This window comes from Neovison vison, chromosome 3 (genome assembly GCF_020171115.1).
Source record: "Neovison vison isolate M4711 chromosome 3, ASM_NN_V1, whole genome shotgun sequence".
In the NCBI taxonomy this organism is placed as follows: Eukaryota; Metazoa; Chordata; class Mammalia; order Carnivora; family Mustelidae; genus Neogale; species Neogale vison.
In genome coordinates, this window is record NC_058093.1 from 169447501 (window position 1) to 169473415 (window position 25915).

At 41.1% G+C, this 25915-nt stretch overlaps 1 protein-coding gene across 3 annotated transcripts in view; it reads left to right on the top strand.

The window, feature by feature from the left end:
• The window catches only part of ZNF521 (zinc finger protein 521), a 277983-nt gene that overhangs the window by 169686 nt on the left and 82382 nt on the right, over positions 1-25915 (top strand). The window lies entirely within an intron of this gene.

A 25915-nucleotide genomic window follows, 5' to 3' on the forward strand; every position in this document is an offset into this window, starting at 1 on the left:
TGATGAAGCAAAGGTGTCCAGGTCAGAGAGGTATTATGCACAGTTCAAATAATGTGTGAAGAGAATCAGGAAGTGGCTGCACACCAGGCTCCTCAGGGGGCTCATCATGCCAGCCCCTATCCCCTGATTAACCTGTGAGTTCCATCAGCCATGTAAATGAGCACAGGCACACTAGCCCTGGGCCGGGAAGAAATCAAGCTGTGGGAATGCACCCATTTTAATAAAACTTGAATATATGTCCCACAGCATCATTCTAGGACTCGCCCAGGCTTTATCATTCTTGTGGGCGATCTAATGCGTTCTTACTAAGTTAGCGAGTCCTGTAAATTCGGGAAAGAGTGTGGAATATTTCCAGGCGAGATTTCTGTCGGAACCTGTTAGCGCACTTGAGCTTCGTGGCCTAGAAGGATGTAAGCCAAGAAGCACGATGCGGCTTCCGCTCCTTGGGATTTTTATTCGCACAGCATTGGCAGGCTCTCTGCTTCGGAGGGGTGGGTTCTCGTGTGAGAGTGGATATTCCATTGCCATGTCTTCCAGTCCTCTGTGATGTGCGTTCGAATCCCGGTTCCGATGACTGCGTCCCCCCCCCAGAAGAGAGAGTTGAAGCTTTAGGGAAGATTTAGGGGTCAGCGGGATGTGCTGCTACTAAAATGGGAGTGGAAGAACAGGAAGTCTCTTTCCATTTATATTTGAAATTTTTGTTTAGCCTGTCAGCTTCCTACACGTTCTCTTTCATGTCTTATCGCCTCTAAAACGCATTTAGTAATGTCTCTCGCCCCAGTACCTGGGTGCCTAGGTACTAAAAAGTGCTTTAAGAATGCAATGTGAAGACTGATAAATCAGGTCTGTTTAGCTCAGGGGAAAGAGAAGCTAAGTGGGGATTTAGTAGAAGGGAATAATATTCCTAAAAGGAAATCAGTTTGATGCCAGTAAGCTTTTTGAAGGAGAAACTAATTTGAAAGCATAGAGGTCATGACTGAAATGGAGGGCCTGGACCAGACTGTCACATTTGAGCAATTTGAAGGGAAGGTTCTTTAAACACAGCGGACGGAATATGGAATAGCTTGCCAAAGTCAGCAGTGGAAATAGGCTCCAGGAGCTAGATGAATTTTTGGAAAGGAGGGACTACTGGGGTAGAGCCACAAGCAGCGTTTTAAGGCGGTCCTAGGAGGCGAGGCAAATGCATCTGTTGAGTGTCCGTTATGATTTCAGGCCTTAATTGGTGTGCGGGTTTTCCCCTCACACTTTACCGCTCCTGGTGTATCTACATTATCACTCTCTATATTTGAGTTTTAATACCGAGAAGCTGTTGATAATCTTTCCTGTTGAAACAAATAATGCCCTTCACCTTACCGTACCCCTACCCCTTCCAAAGCGAAAAAAGGCAGGCGTGGGGGACTGACTGCAGGAATCCTAGGCTATGTTGTGTTTCAACTTCTATGCTGCACTACTTGAGGGGAAAATAAAGAATTGAACACTATTTATTACAGGGAGACAAATTATAGTTTTTGTTTCATGTGGAAAGTTTAGGGGTTAGCAGCTTGACAGTAAATTCCATCAAATTCTATCCTGCCAGAATGCCGACATTGTTCTTCATTCATTTTAGCGTGAGGTTTAATTATTTGCTGATTTTTAATACCAGTCAGTCATTCTTAGCATCATTGAATTAACTCTGAACCCTATATCAGTTAAGAGCCGTATGTTGCCCCGTTTTATTATAACAGTGCAGTGCAGATTAAAATTGAATCTGGTAAGATTATATTATGTATTTAGATTTCAGGAGGCAGAAACACAATATTCTCATGAATAGAATGGTTGGAGCCAATAACCTGTAACCAATTGCATACTTTTTCTATTGCAAAATCTGAGCTATAAGGATTACATTTTGGAAAAAGATTATAAATCTGTCACCACTGATCTAATCTTTACAGTGGCTTTGTAACCAGTTAGAGACTAAAGATCATTACTCCTCTTGCTCTGATTTTAATCATAACACATATTTGGTATTTCACAACTTTCTTTTGTTCCATCAGCACGTGCATTATAAAGTGCACAACATTAATAAATAGAGGCATAATGAATGTGACTAATTGATTTTGGCAGTCAAAGACTGGCACACTTTTTATACAATAGGGAATCCATTCAAAGAAGCTTAACTGCTATTGAGAGCAAGTCTTCGATGCAGTAATGGTTTCTAATTTGGATTCTGTGTGAGGTGAGCAGAATGAAGTTATTCAGAGTAGCTTGCCACTTATTAATTATTATTATTTGGTGTTTCCTTTTGTTTGCAGTGTTCATTTACCAGATTGTCATTCCCTTAAATAAAACGTTTATGTTTAGTACAGGAATCAGACGCAGCCCCCCACCACACACCCACTCCCCTGCTTCGCTCCCAAATTTTCACTGAAAGCAACTGACTTATTTGGAGACAAGACAAGTTTATTAGCTTGTAAGCACAAATACCAAACTGCAGCTTCCAGTAGATGTTAGTGAAAAATTAATTCCTTGAAACTCCAAGGGAAAAATAGGTCTGAATTGTACGATCAGTCTTACCTTTAAAAATGTGAATGGCCTTCAAAACCAATTTTACCTCCTTTATAAAATCTTTGAACACTAAATTATATTACATGGCTGCGATTTAATAGTGGACACGAGATCAAATTGGGTGTCACTGAAGCATTAATCAACCAAGTGTCATTACAGGTAGTTAACAACTCATGTGTTAAGCTTTGTCATTCGAAACCAGAGACACCATGTACCAATGGACTCCTCCCTTACTACAGTCAGAAATGATTTCGAAGAGATAATGACCGTTGTTAAGGGTTTACAAGAACTAAAAGTTATATTAAAAATAACTTCTTGCTTTGCTGTCTGGCACCGCTTGGAAGGACGAAGATCTTGTGTTTGACTGCAATTAGGAAAAACTCTAATGGGAAGTCAGTCATTTCCAGGCACAGTGCAATTGATTTTCCACCAATCAGAATAGGGAATGAGATACTCTAAGTCTATTATTATTAAATTATTTACAAAGTCATATTAAATCTGGTCATCAGTTCTGGCATTTCAGGTTAGTGAGGATTGCCCAATCACTTGAAGACAGGAGCTAGAAAGACTATTTTGTGACCTGAGCATCGAATGCCACTTTTGACTGCTGGGATTAAATGAGATAAGTGAATTTTTCTGAAAGAAAAAAAAAAAAAAAAGCATTCTTCACTTAATATTTGTATCTTAATTGAGGTATTGCTAGTCCTACTGACTGTGAACTCTTGTTAGTTGTTTGAAATAGGAACAATGCTTACTGGGAAGGATTACCCCCTAAATCAGCATTTATTGTATCATTAATAAAACAGCGGGTAGTGACATATTTCAAGTTTCTTTCAGAAAAAGCCGTAATAAGATGCAAAATTGTTTTATGGTTGCAAGCTAACTGACTCATACACACTGAGGGAATACGGTAAAGATTTATAAGGGCTTTATTAGTAGGTCGAGATTAACCTCTGGATCTCATACTCAGTTTTTTAAAACTGTCTCCCACTTTCAATAAACGTAGTCCAGCTCTCTAACACGCCGCTGTTTACCCTGACTTCAGTACCCTGGAAGAACGTTAGAACCTTTGTTTCTCAAGAATCAGACAAACTGTCCATTCGAACTTATTTAAAATAGGAATGGTGCCAATTAGACAACCTTCAATGTGTCTTTTGACCTCTGCGGCCCTTGGGATTCCTCATTTATAAAGTGAAGGGACTGAACTTAACTATTTTATACTGGTTTTTATTTTTTCTGAAGTTGAAGGTATTAACCTTACCTTTTATAAAGAGTACCAAAAGTAAGACATCTCAACATGAAAATTACCATTTATCACCTCATCAATGACTTGAAATTCTGGACCCACACTCAATGAGGACGTCTGGAGTCTTGTGACAAGCATTATCCCGTCTGAGCTGTCCACCCTCAGCAAGCCCCCTCAGCTCTCTCAGTCAGTTGTTTTATCTGTAAAATGTGGGTCCTTCCTTACAACTGTCATGAAGATCAACGGACAGATGTTAAAGTTATTTAAAAAGTGACAAGCATTGGGAAAAATGTAAGCTGTCAAAACAATGTAAATTTTTTTTCAGCCATCCTAGGCTACACAGGCTAAATTTAAGATGACTTTGTGTTATAGGAATCATTGGATGATGAAAATTGCAAGCCAAACCATCTCGAGAAGGAAAGTAAAAATGCCTAGCCCATTCACAGAATTATAATATATATTATAGTTATAATATATATTATACATATGTGAGTATATGTATAATATATATCTATTTGTATATATATATATACACACACACATATATAATATAACATGCCAGGAACGTTAAGGGGGGAAATCATTATGAAAACTCTTACCTGTTACCCTTCCCCTTCTTCACACACTGTGAAGTCTGTATGTGTCCTGTAAAGAGATTTCATATGCACGCACATATATGCACAGAAACCAACGTGTGCAGGACCGAGTGCACATTAGAGGGAGTCTTCCTCCAAACTGCCGTGGAGAAGAGAAAGGCGAGCCTGAGCTCTCAGCGGGCGCACCCTTGGTGTTGGTGGGTCACACCGACGCAGTCACGGGTTAGGGCGCGCGTCAAGGGTACCGCGCGTGCCTGGAGGGTATCTTAAAGTAAGTGATTTGGTGCTTGCGTCGGGGGTCTAAGCATTGGGCTTGGGTTCACTTAACATTTAGCAGTGGCTGTGTAGTTTAGCGACTTGGGCAGGTTTCCACGATTTCTCTTTTTGGAGATAGTTTTATAGCTATTTTACTCTCTTCTCCCCTCCTTCCCCCAGATTTAAAATCAAGGTTTTGCTGTGGTCTATTGTGGACTGCTTTTTTTTTTTTTTTGTCGGGAAGCCGGTGCCCCTCCTGGTATGTGTTTGGGACCGGGTGCGTACTACACCTTTTCAGTTCCACAGGGATGGGACCAGATGGAAGAATTTGATTATCTAGCAGTAGAGGACCAACTGTTCAGTTGGATACAGAACCGGGAGAAAAGGGTTGAAGAGATCTAAAATGGCTGTCGTATGTAGAGCCAACAGTTTCCGAAGGGAACCAGGCAGGCACTGAGGTGTAGTAATGCAGAATCTCTTCCAAGTACCAGCTGGGGCTTTCAGGAGCCGCTATCCCCACAACAGACACTCAGCAGGCTCCAAGCAGCTTGACTTTACCATATGTGGAACTTTTTATTCTCCACCTCGCTCCCCAGAGGGATGGGCCACAGGGACAGGAGAGGCAGGTGAATTGCTCTTAATGCAGAGCACTAAATCACTGGGTTAACATGAGAAGCCTGGAGAGAGGAAATGGATCTGCAGAAGACTGACTCGGAGTCTCTTAACCTTGGAGCTATTCTGAGCACCAAAAAAGATGCCGCATAATGTTTCATTAGGCTTTCACCTTGTGCGTGCCCTCTTTTATGCAAGTGACCTTTCCATCCTTGTACATATTTTTAAATGCTTTTAAAAGCCATTCAATACTTCAGAATGCTAACTGCACATTTTTTATTCACACGGAATCATACCTTTAAAGGAACGAGGGAGCTGAACAGCACGGCAATCTGTGATTTGTGGGAATTTCTTGCTTTCTCTCCGTTCAGACACCCCAGTTTGACAGATGGGGCACAAAGCCACAAAGCAATCCATAACTCCAGTTTGTATCATAAATTTTTAGTCCCTCCTCCTCCACCAAATGCCTGCTTAATGGTAGCTAGACTGACTTCCTTGTGCAACAATGTTGGCATGAATCGGGATAATTTAAGACATTTCTTTGTATTGGCCTTAGAAAATCATTTTACAACCAAAAGAAGATCAGGAAGGGCTGATGAGATTTAAGATTAACAGGCCCCCACCTGTGTCCGAAAATGACAGAAATACGCATTTACTCAATGGAGCCCTTTTCCAAAAATTTGGGTAAGGTTAATTTTTGCAAATGTCTCCCAATTTGATTGGATTGATTTAACTCGTGAAACTCCTCTGTCATTTTGGACTGTGTTACCTTCAGAATTAGTACATCTGTGTGCCATTAAAGATTTGCCTTGTTATCGCAGGAACATTTAAGTAGAAGATACCTGGGTTTGGTTTGGTTTTGCTTTGCTTTTGTATTTTTAAAAATTCTATGAATTTTTGACTGGTCAGGGGACATGCAGCTCACAGAAAAATGTGGGAAATGATGGTGAATGTGACTCTCTAAAAAGCAAAGCTGTATTTAAGTCAGGGCTTCCCAGGTGAACTGTCATGACACCATATTGATTACCATTTGGTGGCCATCTCCCTCTGAGACAGTAAGTACACATTTAGGTGGACTAGGCTTCCCTGTGCTGGGCAGAGCACAGCCAGCCGTCAGGCCTGAAGGAAGTCATGTGCTGGGCTCCCCTGGAACCAGCAAAAAAGCCACAGTGAGAAATATATCAAGTAAAGCAGTTAACGTTCGTTATTAGTCAATGAAAAGACTAAAAATGTCATCATTGTTTTCCAACACTAAGTAGCTTATTTGCTGCATAGAAAACATGTGATGGATGTGTAGTATCAATTAATCCATCTCTCAACAAACAAAAACGTACCAATTCAAAGAGTGGACCAGTAATCATAAAGTTGCCAATGGCACTGATTAAACGAATTGATGTTAATATCTGAATAGGTGGTGTGGCCCTACAGAAGAAAGCTAACTGTCCAGTTACAGGTTTTCTGTATTAATTCATTTTAGCGGGGACCTGAAAGTTTCTGTCATTATTTGGCATATTGCCATGCAGAAGAAGCTACATGCCTACACAGGAAAAGTTTTCAACTTTGCTTCTGTATTACAAGTTTATCAACAACAAAAATAAGGACAATTATACTTTTTTTTTCTGTTATCTTGGTGAAGAATGTGTGGACATGTACCTTTCTCTCTTTTTTAAAAATAATGATCTATGGTATTTTTAATGTGACAGCATAAAGATCTAGAGCCAGAGATCTATCTTATGGTAAAACATAGCAAAAACATTGGTTTAAAAAATCGGGTTATCTTCAGCACACGCACTGAGACAAATCCTTTGTAGGTAGTGGATTTTAAATTTTCTCAGCAACTCTGGAAGTTGGAGTATCATGCATAATAGAAACTTGTTTATGCTTCTCATCTGAGCTGGAGTCGAAGGGTAAGGGACAAGTATATAGCAACAGGTTCGGTTTGTAGGTAAATCCATACCCTCTCTCTCTCTTTTTTTAAGACTTTACTTTTTTAGAGCAATCTTTAGGGTCACAGCAAAATTGAGATGAGATTTTCCTATATACGCCTCCTGCCCAACACACCGTCCATCCCACACCATGGTCTCCATCCCCTACCAGAGTGGTCCATTTTTGACAACTGACGAGCCTACAAAGACGAGTCGTAATCACCCAAAGCCCATAGTTGATGCCGGAGTTCACTCTTAATGCTGTCACTTCTTGCATTCCATGAAAAAGACTAGGGGAAAAAAGTTAATGTGACGTAACAGCAGAGATGGCGGGTGGGAAAGTCTTTTAAAATTTTTTTAAAATCTGTATTTACAAGGTGGAACTTGATACGTGAATGGTACTCTTGTGTTGCATACGGACCCACCTTCTCTATGACACTTTTTGGGGGAAGAAGCTGCAAGAGGCTGGCGGCCCCGAGGGTGTCTGCTGTAGGCTGTTACTGATGATTTAAGGCAATTAAACACCCAGAGTGGTTCTTTTGGTGTCGTTGGCAGAAAACCGGGAAATGGTGCTGCATGATAAGGAAGAGCCCCGGGTACGTGCAGTTTCTCCTGCACATGTGCTAGAATCCCTGCAACTCATAAATTCAAATTACTTTTAAAAGCTGGCCATGATACATTTGCTCATTAACCATATGGAAAATGGCACTCAGGAATTTTCGACAGTGTATTTTCAAAGAAAGAATCCAATTGCAGGCAGACATTCCTTAGTACAGTGTTTATGCAGCTGTACTCGTGATTAAATTACACCAGCCCAGGCCCCCGTGTAGCCACAGAACTTATTAGTTTGAGTACAAAGTACCTTGTAAGAGTATGAGAACTCTCATTGTGATGTTTTTTGGCCTCTTGGCCACTGTATCAAGCAAGCATCAAAAGTCACGCATGTGCTTCGGGGTCTCTGGAGAAGGAGCCGTGGGACAGAGCAGAGCCGCTCACACTGTATGAGGAGCTCTGACAGTCTACCAGGGGGGACTCTGGGATTGCTGCTGTCAGCAGTTCCAACAGTGCAAACACTATGAAGAAGCTTCCACAGGGATTGAATTACTGAAGACTTCTGCTCCGTGTTTTTTGGTATAATTGAGAGCACAGAGGGAGCTTGATTTCTCTGTCTTATGATTTGAAGGTGAAGACAAGAGCCTGCAGGGCTCTGTCAGAGTTATGGGCATGCTCAAGCCAGACTTCAAAAAAATCTAATTCCCATAAAACCTTACAAGGCTGAATTGCTTACCTGAATATAAAAGATTTACTTTCACTGAATCATTTAACACACAACCATATTAATTGCATTTTGAAAAAGAAAAGCATCGAATACGGTGCAACTGAAAAAAAAAAAAAAAACACTCGGGGGTTCAAAGAGGGTTTCGGTGTTAATGCACGTTTGAAAGTGGAAACTGGTGTATATAGATGCTGCGACATACTTGGCCACACACGAACATTGGACTTGGATCTTTTGGAAAGGGCACGACATCAGCATTCATTGTTGTCTCTATTGAAAATGAATTAGTACCCCTTGTCTCTAGCCAAAGTGGAGAGCTCTCCAGGTGTATTGTATTTATCCTTGGCTGGTGGGCGTAACCATTATTCTGACTGCACAAAAATAAATAAGACTGAAAACTACCAGCTGGCCATCTTATGTCACTTCCAGCATGAATGGTGAGCTGAGGGCCCCTTTCCCCAGTAGACAGTGCAGAGGGAGGGGCAGCCATGTGATCTCCTGGCCGTGGAACCTCCATCCCCTTCCTTGTTCATGTGAAGTCTCACTCAAGTGCTTCCCGTGTATGGGGGGAAGCCAACCATGACAACTTAGTCCCCTGGTGAGGGCAAAAAATCTCCAGAGATATGCCCCCCAAATAGGAAAGCCAAGCATTGCAACCCCCTGAATACAGTTTAAATAAAACTGATGATAACACGTAGAACCGTTCTTGATGTTTCCGTTTTCTTGCCTTGCAAGAAATGTGGTCAGAATGCATGAAAAAGATGAATCCTCCTTGGAATGGGAGCTTGCTGTTCAGACCGCTGTGCTGGCACGGGAGATGTGTTTTGCACGCACCCTATTCTCACATGATGAAAGGTTCCCTCCTTTCACCACCACTTAACCTCACCCACCGGGGTGGGCTCTCCTGCCCTATCTGGATGCCTTGAACATCTTTAGGCATCCTTCCTTCTGAAACCAAATTAACCCACTACGGGGAGAGCCCTGGAAGGCACAGAAGCTGCAAATGTATTTACACAGTTAACCAGCATACTTTATTTAACTATTCCTACTTCAAGCTTTTAGGGGAAAAAAAAATACCACCCTAGAACAAATACCAATTGTTAGCTTCACTTTCACATTGCCAGCAAGCAGATCTTTTCCAACTGGGAGTAATATCCTGTTAGCTATGTTTAATTCTTATTTTACCTGGGGGATTGAGACTACCAAATGATTTCAACTGCTCAGGCATTACATTTCGGTCTGTCCTCTCCTTCTGCCCCTGTCTTCCTCACACACCCCTTCTGGGACCTTCTTACCATTTAGAGTGAAAGGACAGCTTTTCTCTAAACCCAAACCAGCAGGCCCTGTTCAGAAAAGGAACCTTCCGAGATGTGGGGAGTGGCACGTGCGTGCGTGTACACGCACACCCACCCCACACACACACACACCATTCCACATGTACCACTCTACCTATGCATTGGTAATGCCCCCACACCTGCAGCATAACTATCCATCTTTCACTGGATCCGCTTCTTTCTCCCTTTGCAAAATGCTTTGGAAAGAGGGATGTGTGTGTAACTTTTGGTTAGAGGCGGTTTACCTTTGGCCATGAAATGGATACTGTGTGCATGGTGTTACCACAGGCGTTCTGTTCCAATTGCATTGTGTCTTAACAACAAAGCCCCCCGTGAAACTCAATAAAATTACCAATTTCACAGTTGATTTTCTTCCTGCTCTGCTCTGCAGCCCTCACACTCCTGGCCTGTCTCCACACACTGCAGGGGACAGTGTCGGACCAAACCAATAACACGGTGCTAAAAAGGGGCTTGATATAAACCAGACTGATCTTAATTCTAATTAGTGTGTCCAGCACCTTTTAAATCTTTGAACCACCTTTGTCATAAAAAAATAATGCTATTCCTTTATTAGGAATTGAATGAAGTCCGTTATGTGTTGGGTTGATCAGAACGCACTGGTTCTGTGCAATTCAGGCCATATTGCATTGGACAGAGCATGTGTGGGTCCATTTTATTTCTCATATTCTGCTGTATTTCCTCCTCTGATATCATTGGCTATGTTAACTTTGGTAATTTAAAATCAATTGAAGTCATATGACTTAAGGTATATCGATTAGAAACCGAGCATTCTAGATCTAATTTGGCTACTTTCTAGCTGTGTGATCTGGAATAATAGTCTCTTCTTGTCTCTGTTTCCTTACTAATGAAAATAAATAAAAATAAATAAGGGGCAATTGAAAGACACATACACAGGTGCTATTTTATTTTGCTCTTTAGATTAACAGTTAAGTAAATAATAAATATGTTTTAAGGCTCAAGTGAATCCAGTTTTAGCACATGAAACCCTGCAGGCCTTGATAGCTGTAGATTGAAAAATCTGACCCAATGCCCACTGTAAGATACAGCTTGAAGAATTGAACTTAAATTACCTAAATTTTGACAAACATCTTGTTTTGTGATGAAAATATTCCAGTCATTTCCAGAGAAAACCAACTTTACTCTCTTTTAATTCCTACATTTTTTTCCCCCGGAATCACATCCAGCCCTAACCCAAGCCCATGCTTGATATGGATTTTGCTGTTGAAGCATTTTTTGCTAATCATCTGTACTGCACTGTTCTCAAATAACAGACTGTCTGGTCTGAAGGCCAAGCCCTTTTGGACTTGCTTTACAATCTCTGATATATTGTAGAAAACATTTTGAAATTTACTAGCATGCTGGAGGAGCTCGTTGGGCGGATGACTGATGAATGGGTGATTGATGGGTGCAGAGAACGAATGAATGAGTGAATGAATAAGTCCAATTAGACGATGAAATTTATGGTGGTTTCTTGCATTGCTGAAGTGGAGGTCTAGGGATGTGAAAGTTATGGGGGAACGTTGCTTTTTGAATTATCATAGAATCCCATGTCTCCATACATTATACTCATATATTTGAAGTCACACTTGGCTATTACATCCTTTGACTGTTACTCTTAATTTTGTTTTATCTTTCGTTTGATTGAAGCTTATCTTTTTTTGCAGGTCTTCATTTGCAAGAATCTTAGCATGATAATTATCCCTGCATATGAATGTAAGACCTGTGTCCCATCAGTTATAACTTCCCTGAAGCTACTATTTATAACATTGAGCATTTGGTTTCAAATTGGAGCACAATAATTGTTCTCTTCATGACCACTTATAAAGGAAGGAAAATTGGGTCAGACAAGCTAAAGGCTGACCCCAGCAAGAGAGTTCCTCTTGGGAAAACCTGAGTCTCAGAGGAGATTTAACTTTACCTACATTTACCATCATGTACCCCCACACCCCCTAGGATGGAGAAGTTTGGAAATCCCACAGAAGGCAGCTCCCACGTGTCCGGGAACTACTGCTTATCATGTTGTAACCCGCCATCCTTGCTAATGAAGTGGTTGGGGAATTTCAGAAGTCAACCTGCTTGTCTGTCTTCTAGGGCTAGAAATCAGAATATTAGTAGCAAAAGTGTTGCAGTGCCCCATTAGTCTGCAAATATCGAACAAATCAGATTCTTTTAGTGCTTAACCTGCTCTCTGTACATTATTCAGCTCTTCCCTGCATTAACTCGGGTTACCAGCACGCGATTTTCAAAGTTACTGCTTCAGTGTGCCTGTGCTCTCCCATTCAGTCAAGGGAGTCTGTGATTTCTGGAAGTTCCAAATCGGCTCACTCTCTTCAAAAGGACTGGAAGTAAAATGAAAGGCGGTAGTTTGTAACTGTCTCCTCCAAAGCATCATTTTAGACTGTGACCAGTGGGAGGAGATGAAGAAACATACCATTTTATTTATAATCAGCCTTCATCCACAGTATTAGCCATTTCACCACACACCATGAACCTTGAAACTAGCTGCCAAGAACCATTCCTCTCTATTGTGTCCATAAATAGTGGCAGTTCCTTTTGCTGGATCCCCACACCAGCTGTCACACTCGATTTCCATGAGATTTTCTGTACATACTTTCTGAATAACTTTAATTGCCTCAGAATGATTTAAAACCCTTTGCATTAAAGTGTCCCGAACAAAACTCCCCCCCAAACTGTGTGTGAGTGTGTGTGTGTGTGTGTGTGTGTGTGTAGAAAATTCTTAGCCTGCCTTCCTTCACGTGAACTCAGGGAGAAGGAGACAAAGGGAGCGTGACGCACTGTGAGGCCCCAGTTTGAGGTGCTCCCGTCACAAGCTTTCATAATGAGTATATTGCATGTGACCATGAGTTATCATGACTGTGACCTGCCTCAGGAGGTCCCATGCCACATCTGTATTAACAACTGCATCTGCTTCAGGGTAACCTTATTAGCTTGCCACAGCTGAGCCAGGGGCCTCAGGAGGTATTAGACCTAGTCCCCAGAGAGGGCTGGTACTTCTGCTCTCCCGACATTCAGTTTGGTGCCCAAAATTTAACATCAGGACCTGCTGAATTTTATTTTGAATTATCTACAGTAGCAACTCCAGCAGAAAACAACACACACATACACGCTCCCCTAAAAATTGGCAACCTCCCCAAATGCCATCTCAAATTCCCATTATGGCATACGGCTTGTTTGCTTCACATGAAAAGCAATGGAAATACCAAAAGAAGAATTCTCACCTTGGTTACTGTTTTTCTTCTCACTATGAGAATGTACAAAGTGCGTGAAGAACACAAAACAGAAGAAACACAGATGCGTGAACTTATCTGCGGAAATTTTACTTCCAAACCTGACGACGAGATTAGTAAATAAACTCCATCTGAGTGGAGTGTGATAAGGAAATCTGGTGGCACACGTGTGTGTGCACGTGTAACTGTACAGGGAGAGGAGTGTGTGCATGTGTGCCTGTGTAGAGATGGACCCAGCTGTTAACTGAAATCTTTTTTTTTTAAGATTTTATTTATTTATTTGATAGAGAGAGATCACAAGTAGACAAAGAGGCAGGGAGAGAGAGTGAGAGGGAGCAGAGAGCCTGATGCGGGACTCAATCCCAGGACCCTGGAATCATGACCTGAGCTTAAGGCAGCGGCTTAACCTGCTGAGCCACCCAGGCGCCCTCTTAACTGAATTCTTAAACAGAGTTCTTTATCACTTATTTCAAATCAAGTGGGCATTGTGGAACTTGGCGAAATATGTGCCATTCATTCATATTCATTCATTCGTTCATTCACTCTCTGGACAGTAAAAGTGACAGAGAGTGTTAATTCTCCTGGGAACTTATCTAGGTCGGCATTCTAAAGGCAAAATTCCCATAGTGCTCTGGTGACTGCTCATAGAAGATGTATTTCCCCCTGCTCTCCTCTCATGGGCAAGAGCTTACTTAATTTCATTGTCATGAGTTCTGTATTTCATGTCACCCTGCCAGCAAAGTTGGGTAGAATAGCTCATCATTGATAGAACCCCTTTGATGGCTAATTCAGACTGCGTCTAACAGAATTCTACCGTGAACTGTAAGAGTGCTTCCAAGTGTGTGTTTGGGGTGCCCTCTGTTCACCCCCAGACCCCATCTCCAGTCCTCCCAGAGAATCTCCTTAAGCGTTTGCTGATAGTTACAAACTAGCAACCCCTTATTTTCTCTAATTTCGTATGCTATTTTTTAGTTATCATACGTAGAATCCCATGCACTGAGTTTAGCATTTAATAGTTAGGTTTATTTAATCTTCCAATATAATCTGGTTATACTATCATCCTTCAGTGAAGAGGCTGAAAGAGACTGAGTAACTTGTCCAAAGCCACGTATCTGGTCCAGAGCTGCCTTAGCGAGTATAATTTTAGTTCACCTTGATAGGGAATTTCTGCATTGCATCCACTGAAAGGACCCCTATTTTAAGACCTTTACTTCTTTCCAGTTCCTATCGAGGTCCACAGCTTCTTTTTCCTTCAAGGCACTGCCTACGAGGACCAAACTACTCTGAAATTTACATGGACCCCGTGAATTAGTGCATACCTAACGCCAATACACCCCCTCATTCCCCGCAGACGTGATAGTTCTTCAGCCGTCAATTCCACAACCGTAAAAAGTTCATCATCTTCTGTTGTGGTTGCTATTCAATGTTAGTCACCTCCCCTCTGTAGAAAGCAACGCTTCTGCTTTATATACTTCCTAGTTCAGATGTTTTCTTCAGCCAGTGATAGGAAGAGCCTTAAATTGATCGCTAATTCACGTTTTCCTTTTTCCCCTGCCTGGATTCTGGGGTTACCCAAACTTTGGGCAACGTGGCAAAATAAATGTACTGTGAATGAAATAAAAAGAAAATTGTCGTGGAAGAAACTGTTCAGCTCACTTTGTGGCATATACCCTGCCATGCCAAGTGAGCACAGCTTAATTGATAATGATCAGCTTCTCAGTTACCTTTAACCATTTTCTTGTAACTGTATCCAAAAGCAGCCCAAGCAGCAGCATTTCCCATTTCTTATAATGAAGGCTCTTGTGAACAGGGTGAGCAAACTGCTTCTAGTGGACAGGCTTGCAGAAAGCCATGTCTGTCTGTGTTGTTAGGCGTCACCTAGGCCGTCACCCAGGTGCCTGCTTGCTTTCGCCTCCTTTCACTGTTCTCCTTGGGATTTTTTGACTCCTCGTACTTTATTTCCTCTCCCTTTTCCTCCCTATGTTTTTCAGTGTCCCGCCATGTTTTAGGGAGGTTTCATTTTTATTGAGTGCCTTACTGGTGTTTCCTTTCCTCCAAAGCTTCCTTCCCCCCAAATCAGGGAAGAAAGAAGTAGGAAAACATCCTTATTTTGTTCTTTGAATAATTTGCATCTTTTCGGACTCTGGCCCTTTTGGAAAATGCAAGGAAAAATGAAGGAAAATGAATTACGTACAGCCTTAACTCTAACAGCCAGATGATAACATTTTGATTAATGGTCTTTTAAGTTTTTCTTTTTGCGGTCTTTTTTTTTTAATCGATGCTGATATAGACACACATGCCTGTCTGTTTTAAAAGTCTGACTAACTGTACTGTACAATATAATATTTTAAGTGTTTTCTGTATTTCTTGATATTATTATACAATGTACATATTTCATTAGCTCTTCTTCAGAAGATCACCAAAATGATCATCAAAAGATCATTAACATTTATTGAGTGCATATTATTTTTCAGTACTGTTTTAACTAAATGCACTAAATGCACTAATGCATTTAACTAAACTGTACCCACACTTTAGGTAAATCATTAAGGGTAACAAATTACGAGAACATTTTTAATGCTCTTCAGGTGGAGCATTAACTGGTCGGAACAGTTACACTGATACACATCTCCCTCAGTGTGTGAGAAGACCCATTTTCTCATGCTCTTGACCACACTGAATAATATGCTTTTTTAAAATTGACATTTTTAATTTTAAAACTTCCATTGGGTATGTGCCTTCATTTTTAATTTTAAAACTTCCATTGGGTATGTGCCTTCATTTTAATTTTGAATTTTTTATTATAAGTAAATTGACTTTTTCATTTTTTAGTCACCATTTCTATTTGGTATTCTAGAGTTCGCTTATTCATGTCTTATGTCCATTAAAAACTAGTATTTGTCATTTTCCTATTGAATTAAAAGAACTCTCCACATCTTAAGGCTTTGAGATATTTGACCTATATAGTCTATTATTTTCCCACTTTTTTGCCACTTATATTTCCAATGGCATTTAACATGCATATATTTTTTTTTCTTAAGATTTATTTATTTGAGGGGTGCCTGGGTGGCTCAGTGGGTTAAGCCACTGCCTTTGGCTCGGGTCATGTCTCAGGGTCCTGGGATCGAGTCCCGCATCGGGCTCTCTGCTCAGCAGGGAGCCTGCTTCCTCCTCTCTCTCTCTCTCTGCCTGCCTCTCTGCCTGCTTGTGATCTCTCTCTGTCAAATAAATAAATTAAATCTTTAAAAAAAAAAGATTTATTTATTTGAGAGAGAGCATGAGTGGAGGGTGGCACAGGGAGAGGGAGAAAGAGAATTCTCAGACTCCCCGCTGAGTGTGGAGTTTAATGCAGCATTCAGTCCCAGGACTCTGAGATCATGAAGTCATGACCTGAGCTGAAATCAAGAGTCAGCTGCTCAACCGACTGAGCCACCCAGGTGCCCAACATACATATATCTTTAATTCTTAACTATTTAAAAATGTAGCATGTACATTTTAAATTGTGATGTATATCAAGGGCACTAGCCTTTGCAAATTACAGTAATCAGCACATGAAAAAAATACTCTTGCCTGAAGTGTGACTAGAGATATAATATAAAATTTAAGTCAAGACCTTCATGGATTAAAGCAGGTTAATCTTTCCACTTTGGTCCTTAGACTTTTTAAAATAGTTCCTATTTATGTATGTATGCACAAGGGTGAATTTTGCATCTCTGCTCTGAAAAGGTAAATGAGCATGAGGAAATGTCTCTTTTTAAGTAGAAAACATTACATGTAGATTTTTATACAGTGAAGTTCCCAGAATAGAATGCATGTACACAGAGGAAGGACGTCGTGGAAAGATCATAGGACTGGTTGTTTACGGGAACTGGACTGTCAGTCTAGCTCTTCCCCTTCTGACCTAAAAACTTTAAACAAGTTGGTTTCACCTTACTTTCAAAGAAGATTTTTGTATTGGACAATCCTGAAGGTCTTTTTTAGCTTAATCTCTGATTTTATCCAAAAGTATATTCTACCATCTCTCTCTTTCTCTCTCTCTCTCTTTTTTAAAAACGCCAATGAGGGTTTCGTTTACTTATATTTTTAGGGGAGGGGAGGAGCAGAGGGAAAGGGAGTGAGAGAACCTTAAGCAGGTTCCACGTCCAGCATGGAGCCCGATTGACACGGGGCTTGATCTCATGACCCTGAGATCATGACGTGAGCTGAAATCAGGGCTTAGGATGCTTAACCGACTGAGCCACCCAGGTTCCCCCCACCATATCTCTTAAATAGATGCTTCTTTGAAGACACAGCCTGTCACACCTTTCCTACACCTGGCAGTCTTAACCCATCTGTGTCTGATCTGGGATATTTACGAGTGGTTTCCTGCAAGTAAATGTTATCTCCACTATCTCGTGAAATTTCAAACTATTAGAGGCCAGATAAAATTTTCTTTTCCCACTGTATTTGGGGTGAAGTTGACACGCTGGCTTATAATGAGAATGATGATTGATTGATTGATTGACTTCAACTTTGGAAATCCACTTTTGCCTCTTCTGTCCCCTTTACTTCCCCTCTGTCTCAGGGTTCCTTAGAACGCTCAACCTTTTCTTGACATTCAGGTCTCATCAGAGTTGGGTGCATGACTCAGATACGCACCAATTTCTGGATGTCCCCAGGGAAATCCTTTGTCCACATTCCATGTCCGTTGACCAACAGGTGTAAATCCCGGTGACTAATTCATGGAGAAAGAGCAGTAGCAATTTTGGAACTTGCGTAGGGATAAGCAACTTCAAGTCACAGCGAGTTTCTAATTTAATGATTGCTTTAAGAATTGTAGTAAGAAAGCCTTTTAAGAAAAAGGTCATTTTGGATTCCTGGCTCTTTCCTGAATGACTTGAACAAGAACAAGATGAGCAGTTCTTGCAATCTGGGATGCGATCACTTTGCTGATGGGAATCAGCTCTTAGGGAATAAAGATGCTCACTGTTCTGTGGCGACCGCCGAACACAGAAAGCATTTTCTTCTTTTTCGTCTTGTCACTGCCTCTGTGACTTCTTGTCCCTTTGTCCATCCCTGAACTCTTGGAGCCATCGATATTAAAATTGGAAAACTCAGTATCGTATAAGGGGGTTAATGGACCTCTTCCTGCTCCTCTGAGTTCTTGCTATCAGGATTGGGGACACTTTGTCTCTTCCTTCATAGCACTGTGCTGAGGCACATTGTGGAGAAGGAGGAGAAGCAGAATGGGTTATGGGACAAAGGGAAAACTGCAATCCTGCAATCCTTTGAAGTGTTAGACGATCCATCTGCCTGTTTGAGTCTGAGGCTGAATCCCTTTTTAAAATGCATCAAATGTTTGAGCGTGAAGTTCGGGCTTGACAGCATCTGTGATTCTCTGTGGAGACGTCCGCACCGCAGTTTCCCAGACGCTGTCTGTACTCACAGGAGAAGGGTTTGATCCAAAGGCCTAGCCGGAGTGGGGCCATGTGGAGTTGAAGTAGACAGGTCGTTTCAGCAAGGTCCTGTGAAGTCTAGCAGCCGGGCCCCATAAAACCAGAGTGGGGAGAGCTTTAGGCTTTTAATCCCAACCAAAAGCCATGTTGTCAAGCTTCTCATTATCCCCGATACGAGAAGATAACAGGAAAGGGGGGCAGGACCGAGCAGGCTTCCCCATGACTTCATAAATCCTGGTCGTGATGGAATTTTTATGGACCTTACAGGAAGTACATTTTTAATTTGAAAACACACAGTTTTGTTAGAGAACTGTGACAATATGATTTTCATTTGTGTGACCACGTGAATTATTCAAAATAGTAGATTAGATGACATGCAGCTTGAAATTGTAACTGTCCAACATTCTCCACACTGACAGTGTTAAGATAGCTTCGCAATATCAGTGCATATACCAAAATATATAATAAGCACAGCCACCGGCCCCATTAATGTATTCACATTTAAAACCGTAGTCACTGAGCATCACTGACTGCGTTGCCATTTGTAGATAATTACTTTTTAAAGATCTCATGGTTTGTGTTACAAGATAGACATCTACACAATTTTCAGAGTTTGGGGGCATGTTGATGAGGTTTTCATTAAGAGTAACTTCCATCAGTTTTCCCAGTGGCTCTCCTAGAGTAGTAGCCTGTAACTTAGCCTTCAACCTTATCTCTAGTAATTATGTTATTTTTACTAATGCCAACAAAATATTAAAAATAGTCAAAGGCTACATTCAGGGACAGGAAAAAGAATTTTAATCCAGTCTTCGTGAAGTGAAATCCATAGCAGATCTTAGACCTCTGTGCAAACCTTCAAAAGATGAATTTAGGCAGATAGAGAAGTTCTCTGTTACAAGACATTCCTCCACTTGCCATAACACGAGATTGTAATTTTCTAGCCTCTCATTTGTACCAGATTTAAAACTTTTTTTAAAGCGAAATTCTCTGACAGTGAAAATAGCCCCTGGGTAGTTGGTTAGGCACTCAGGGAGGGGCATTAAGTTTGGAGGATCATTAAAGTATGATTTGCTGCATTGCCTTTGTAGTGCATGAAATAAATGCCTAGGTGTAGAACTCTGTGACCTTCCAGATAGTTAGTGCTTAAAAAATTTGTAGAAAGATACCGCAGTATGGATTCATTAAATATATGTGTGTGTCTGTGTATATATATATATATATATATACTTTTGAGTAACTACTCTTTAATACAGTGGAATATCTGTGTAGTCAATAGAATGATATGTTAGCGTTTATGCTCTCTCATGTAAGAAATAACCACTAGGAACCAACATCAAGAGCACAGAATCTACTGACCCCCCCATTCCACTTTGTTCAAGTCCTTTGTTTATAAAAATCGCTTTTTGTTTGCACGCAAGTTCCTACGTGAAATCCTCTCTAGCTGCACCTGACAGTCTTAGCTGCTTTTAGGGCTTTTCTAGTATTTAAACCTAGATCCTGGACTAGTTCATCACCTGTGTATAATGAAAGTAAGCTCTGCCTTTCTGACTAGTCTGCTTGCCAGAAGCAGAAAGTTGTTTTTTTTTTTTTTTCTTCTAAGATTTTATTTATTTATTTGGGAGAGAGTGAGTGTGAGAGAGCACAAGTAGGGGGAGTGGCAGAGGGAGCAGCAGAGGGAGAGGTGGAAGCAAGCTCCCAGCTAAGCCGGGAGCCCAAAGCAAGGCTGGATCCCAGGACCCTGGGATCATGACCTGAGCCGAACGCAGATGCTTAACCAACTGAGCCACTCAGGCACCCCGGAACTAAGAAGTTCTGTTCAACTTCTACACACATGCCTGCCTTCACTCTCTACTATCTGCTTTTCTCACCCAGCCCTACGCAGGTGGGGATGGAGGGATTAAATTGGAAGCACCTGTGAAAGTCTAGTGCAGGCTCAACTCCTGAAGACTCACTACTTCCTAAAAGACACTGGTCCAGTTTTTTGAGACTCAACTTAAAGAATGAATCACTTAGGGGCACCTGGGTGTCTCAGTGTGTTAAAGCCTCTGCCTTTGGCTTGGGTCATGGTCCCGGGGTCCTGGGATCGAACCCCACATCGGGCTCTCTGCTCGGGAGGGAGCCTGCTTCCTCCTCTCTCTCTGCCTGCCTCTCTGCCTACTTGTGAGCTCTCTCTCTGTCAAATAAGTAAATAAAATCTTTAAAAAAAAAAAAAGAATGAATCACTTAATATTTTATTTATTTACTCAACTGCTTGTTGGGGATACAAAGGTAAACAGAATATTACCTTTTCTCAAGATAATAATAATGATTCACAAGATGTTCTGTGGAGACTGAGAAGTGATTGAATGAACATGCCTGAGAGGGTCAAGGTAGGCTTTATAAGAGGAGATTTCTGAACAGAATCTTGAATGATGAGTACCTGTTACCCAGGGGGGGCAGGTAAGAAGGGTGTTTAGTCAGAGAGAAGCTTATGTCTAAAGCATAGAGTTAACATACTCAAGAAAATAGGAGATCATCAAAGATTTGTTTCCAGATGAAGGAAGTTTGAGTTTTATTTGGAGGACAGTGGAGAGGCCTCCAGGAGATTTTAATAGGGGACAACATACTAAAACCTGGGCCAGACTGCAGAGTGGGATTAAATGAGTGACCACATGCAGGGAAGTATGCACAGCCCAAGAGATGTAGATAAAGGCCAGAACTAATACTCTGGCAATGGAAGTGGAGAAGAAATAACACAGAAATACTTAGTAGTTATGACCTAGTAGATGTGGATGACGACAGAAAGGACGGACTCTCCGGACACTCTAAGCCTAGGTCTGAAATCTCCATCCTCTGATCCACATAGAGAAAACAAATATTTTTCCTACCATAAGTCCTTTGTATATTTTGCTGCAGCTGACATCCCTCTTCTCTTGATTCTTTGCTTAAGATCAACATCCACTAGTTCCTTCAAACTTGGCTCACATACCACGGTTCAGAAATCATCATCACCTCTTCTCTGAACTTGTTCCTCTAGCCTGTGCTCATTCATTCATTCTCTGGTCTGTACTGGGGATACACAGATGTGCTGAGTATATCTCAGATTGTTCATGGTCTATGGGTAAAAAGGCAAAAAATTACATGCTCACCATTGTAAAGGTTTTAATGGAGGTATGTCTGCAGAGGAATGGTTCTCCGCATTTTCTCGGCCCAGAACATAGCTGTTGTCTGTGACTTCCACCATCAGTTACCATGACTCACGTGTCTCATGGGCACCATTGACTCATCTTTCATTATAGATTATCACTGTGGCTGTGAGCACTTGGGACTGGGACAGATCTTCCCTTCACCTGCCTGCCCCCACCTCCTTGAGAATCGGCCAAGTAAATGGTACAATGGGGATGACCTACAAAAGCATCACGTTTTCAGCTGGAATGATGCCTTATGAGAATTCAGTTAGTGTCGTGTAGATGGAATGCCAGAGTGGGTCACGCACAAGCAGGGAAGACCAGCTCTTCCCTCTGTCTCAGCCTCTGCTCTGGCTTAAACATCAGCCAGTACACAAGCTTCTATTAGCTGTAAAAGGTAGATTTCTTTAATTAAAATATTGCCTTCCTAGATTTACATATGTTTTACCAATTAATCCTCCCAGCAATTCTATGAGGACAAAAAAATCATTCCACATCCACCCCAAAGACACCCATTTGAAAGACCTTCCATTTTGGCTGGAGCAACCGTAGCATCTTAGAAGCTCCTTGGGGATACTTTGCTCGCCTTTCAACTATAGGGAGGATCTGCCTTCTCTCCCTAGGGTTCAGCAGCAATGTGGATGAGTATCTGTGCCTTAAACTTCACCCTGTTCCCCAGGGGTCAAGAGAATAGACCAATTTGGCCACCTGGGTGCTTCTTATCTGTCTACCGAATTCATATAGAATGTGAATAGTCTTGAGGGTTTGATGAAGAAGGGAGAGACCTTTCAAATTGGGGAGATATAATAGATGTGGTTCCTACTCTGTATCTTTGTTTAATGCTCCATTCATTCATGTGCACTGGAAGGGGGCATCATGGAAGCTGGTGCTTATATAAATAATAGATTTGCTTTATTTATAGCATCAAGCCATTAGATTGACCAAGGAATAGTAGTCTTAAATAATTGTATCTTTTATGCATTTCTGATGTTAAACATTAAAAAACATGTCCTCTCAATCTCTCCTTGAGCCCTAATTTATGACAAAGTAAAAAGATTTTTTTTCTAATTCAAATGTTCCTTAAAGCAATCCTTCACTGCCTGAAATTCGTAACTCACAGAAAACAGCGATCTTACAATTTCAGAGCAGATAGATCTTCCTTTGATAGCATAGGTTCAAGGTGTCTGGAAAAAGGTCGACTATTTTGCTAAAAGGATTCTTAATTTCCCATAAAGACTTTTCCATTGAGTCTGTTTCCAGAATATTTATATTTAAAAGAAAAGAAGGAAGGAAGCGGCAGAGGGGAAGAGGAAAGAGGGAGGGGAAAGAAAAGAACAGAGAAGAAACTTTATTTCTCTGCGAGATCAATACAATCAGTAGGCCTCAATGAACATAAAACAGATGGTAGATGTGAATGAATTGTGACCAAAAACTTTGAACTTTATCCCAGTTCCCGACCACAGGAATATCCATCTCCTGGTGAGCCTCATATCTGTACTCAATCAGGATAACTAAGAAGGGCATAAATAAGTCTTGTGCAAATAATTATGTTGGGTCCATTTATGCCTCCCATTCATATATGCCGGCCTAATTGAATCGAGTGTTTAATCCCAGGATTCATTATCTATTTCCCTATCTAAGTCTTTTGTCCCATTTATATTTAGCACCCAGCTGTCCCCTCCTCCAAATGGTCAACTGTAGTCCCGTAAAAGTCTTGAGATTGGCCTCCCAAACCCCTAGCTTTGTGCAGCAATTTTCTCAGCAGGGGGCAGCTGGATCTTGGTGCGTCCCTGCCGCTGGGTTAGAATCGTTAAAGACAGCAGGCTGCCTGCGTGGGGCTGGGGACGGGGGCATGGAGCTCAGCCCTTCCCGGCAGATATCCCAGGTAGAGCCAGCTCTGCTGCTCAAGTCAGGACAGGGCACTGCTGCCTTTTGTAGTCGCTGGAGAGAATAAAGCAATAAAAAGATCAGTTAAAACCCTTGCTGGAAGTTATTGATAGAAAAATTCTTTCTGCACGAAAGATTATAAACAGAGTGTTATCTGAAGATGGATTTGTTTTAATTTGGCATTGATGTATTTGATACCTGGTAGGATCAAAGAAAACAGAATCAAAGGCAGAAATGCAAGCAGCCGCGTGTCTCTGAATATAGGCCTCTTTTATAGATATAAAATCTCGGGACTGGAGTGCTCAAATTTATTTGTACTGATGTTTGTTTAAAGATCAATATTAAATAAATTGGTCTGGAAGCTATAGTCATAAAGCAGCTGTCGAACTAATGTAATCCCACAATGCCATTTTGTCTACTGCATGAAACCTGGTTAACTGTGTACTTCTAATAACATGTGGAAATCTGTTGAAAGAGAAAATAGCTGAACTGGATTTTCTGAACGTGGACTAAGTTGCAGTTGAGTGTGAAGGGAGTTTAAGGATATCTGCGTACATACTTGGTCCCTCTCAGGATGGTGATCGATCGGTTTTATGGCCATGTGTCAAGGGCTCGTGTCACTTGCAAATTTCTTATCCTATCTATAAAAACGCTACTTTAGACAATGTTATTATACTTTCGTAGAGAAGATGAATTTCAGGACCCTTGTTTTCCCTCCCTTTGTTCATTGTTGATGTGTGTTATTGTCATGTTTGCTCTTACTGGCGTTTGTTGGGTTTTTTTGGTCATTTTCTTTGCCTTTGTTTTGGTGACTCTGCACCGATATGGATTGGTACCATCACAAATTCAAATTCTAGAACGTTTGCTGTGCTCTGTATTCTCTCAAGATTCAGAAGAAAGGAAACAAAAAAGAGCAAGAGTTATGGTGTGGGTCCTATATACGATGCCTATGGAATCTCACCTCCGTTGTCTTTGTCACATATTTTTTTGAGCACCCAGTTTCATTTTGTCTGTACTTACCGACATATAAGATATGTCTTCTGCCATCCAGGAGTATAAAATCTGGTTGCAAGGAGAGTGTAAGACATACATAGAAAAAAGATGATCCTAATGTAATAACAAGGATAAGAAGTCGTATAAGAAAGACAAGTTGTAGAGACAGTAAGGACCCGTCGGGTATCATACCGCTGAGTCAGCAAGAATGACAGAGGACTAGAGCTGGGCCTTGATCTACCCAACATTTGGTTATAGGGAGGAGGATTGCAAAGTGTCACAGCGTGACTTTTGTGAGACTTCAAAGAGCTGTTAGTTATGGTTAACCTGGCCAAGTCACAAGGACGAGAAAAGTGAAAGGTGTGTTTTATAAAAGCAAATAATGAAGTGACTGGTAGTTTTGTTTTCAGAGGAACCAAATGTGTGGAGTCAAATATGCCTATATTTCATACATACCTCTTTCTTTATCCCTTCCATTTTTCTATAGGGTTACCTGCTCATTTTCTTTATATCTAAATGCTTTTCATATCTCTTGGCCCAAACAAAGGATTCCTGACAGTGTCTCTTCATAAATGTCCTATGGGACAATTATGAGATTTCAGCATCTTTTTTGATTTCCTGGAAGTGCTTATTCTTTATAACTTGCTTGGGAGGGTTGGAGAACACGGTGATTAGGAAAATGGTCACTAGAGTCAGGTTAATGAGTATAAAGACAAGCCTTTCTGCTTACTAGATGTGTGACCTGGGGGCAAGTAACCCAACCTTACCAAGATTCAGTCTTCAAACCTGAAAAGTGGGAATAACCTCACAGGGTCATTTTAAGGAACGAAGGGAAAACAAAACAAAACAAAAACATTTTGTCCTATGCCTGATACACACTTAAGACTTCGTAAATGCTAGCTATGGTGACCCATCTCCCTTTCTAAAGGTTTCCCCTGTTGTGTGGCTTAAAATGTCTGAAATGGCTTTATTGTTACTTTCTACCTCTTCCCATGGCAGCAAGCTACCAGAAACTATATAGCATTTTCAGAAGAAGATTAAACATTAGAAAGAAATAAAGTAGACCATGTTATTAATTTGTAAAAGTCAAATCAAACCTATGGGGAAGGCAGAATTCATAATGCTGTTCATGTTTCTGAATGCTCGGAGAGTGCATTTTAAATCGTTATAAAATGTAAGAAAGTGTTTACTCTGTGAAACTCTTAAACCAGGTACTTCTTAAACTTTCTGTTCTTTCTCCAAAAGTGGCTGTTGAGCACTACAGTATTGGAAGTCAGGAATTGTCATTTGAGCCATTTATGCTCAATAACTAAGTCAAGCTTAAGTCAAATGGAAATTTGTCTCTTGAGCTCTCCTCCCATCCAATACAGGGGAGG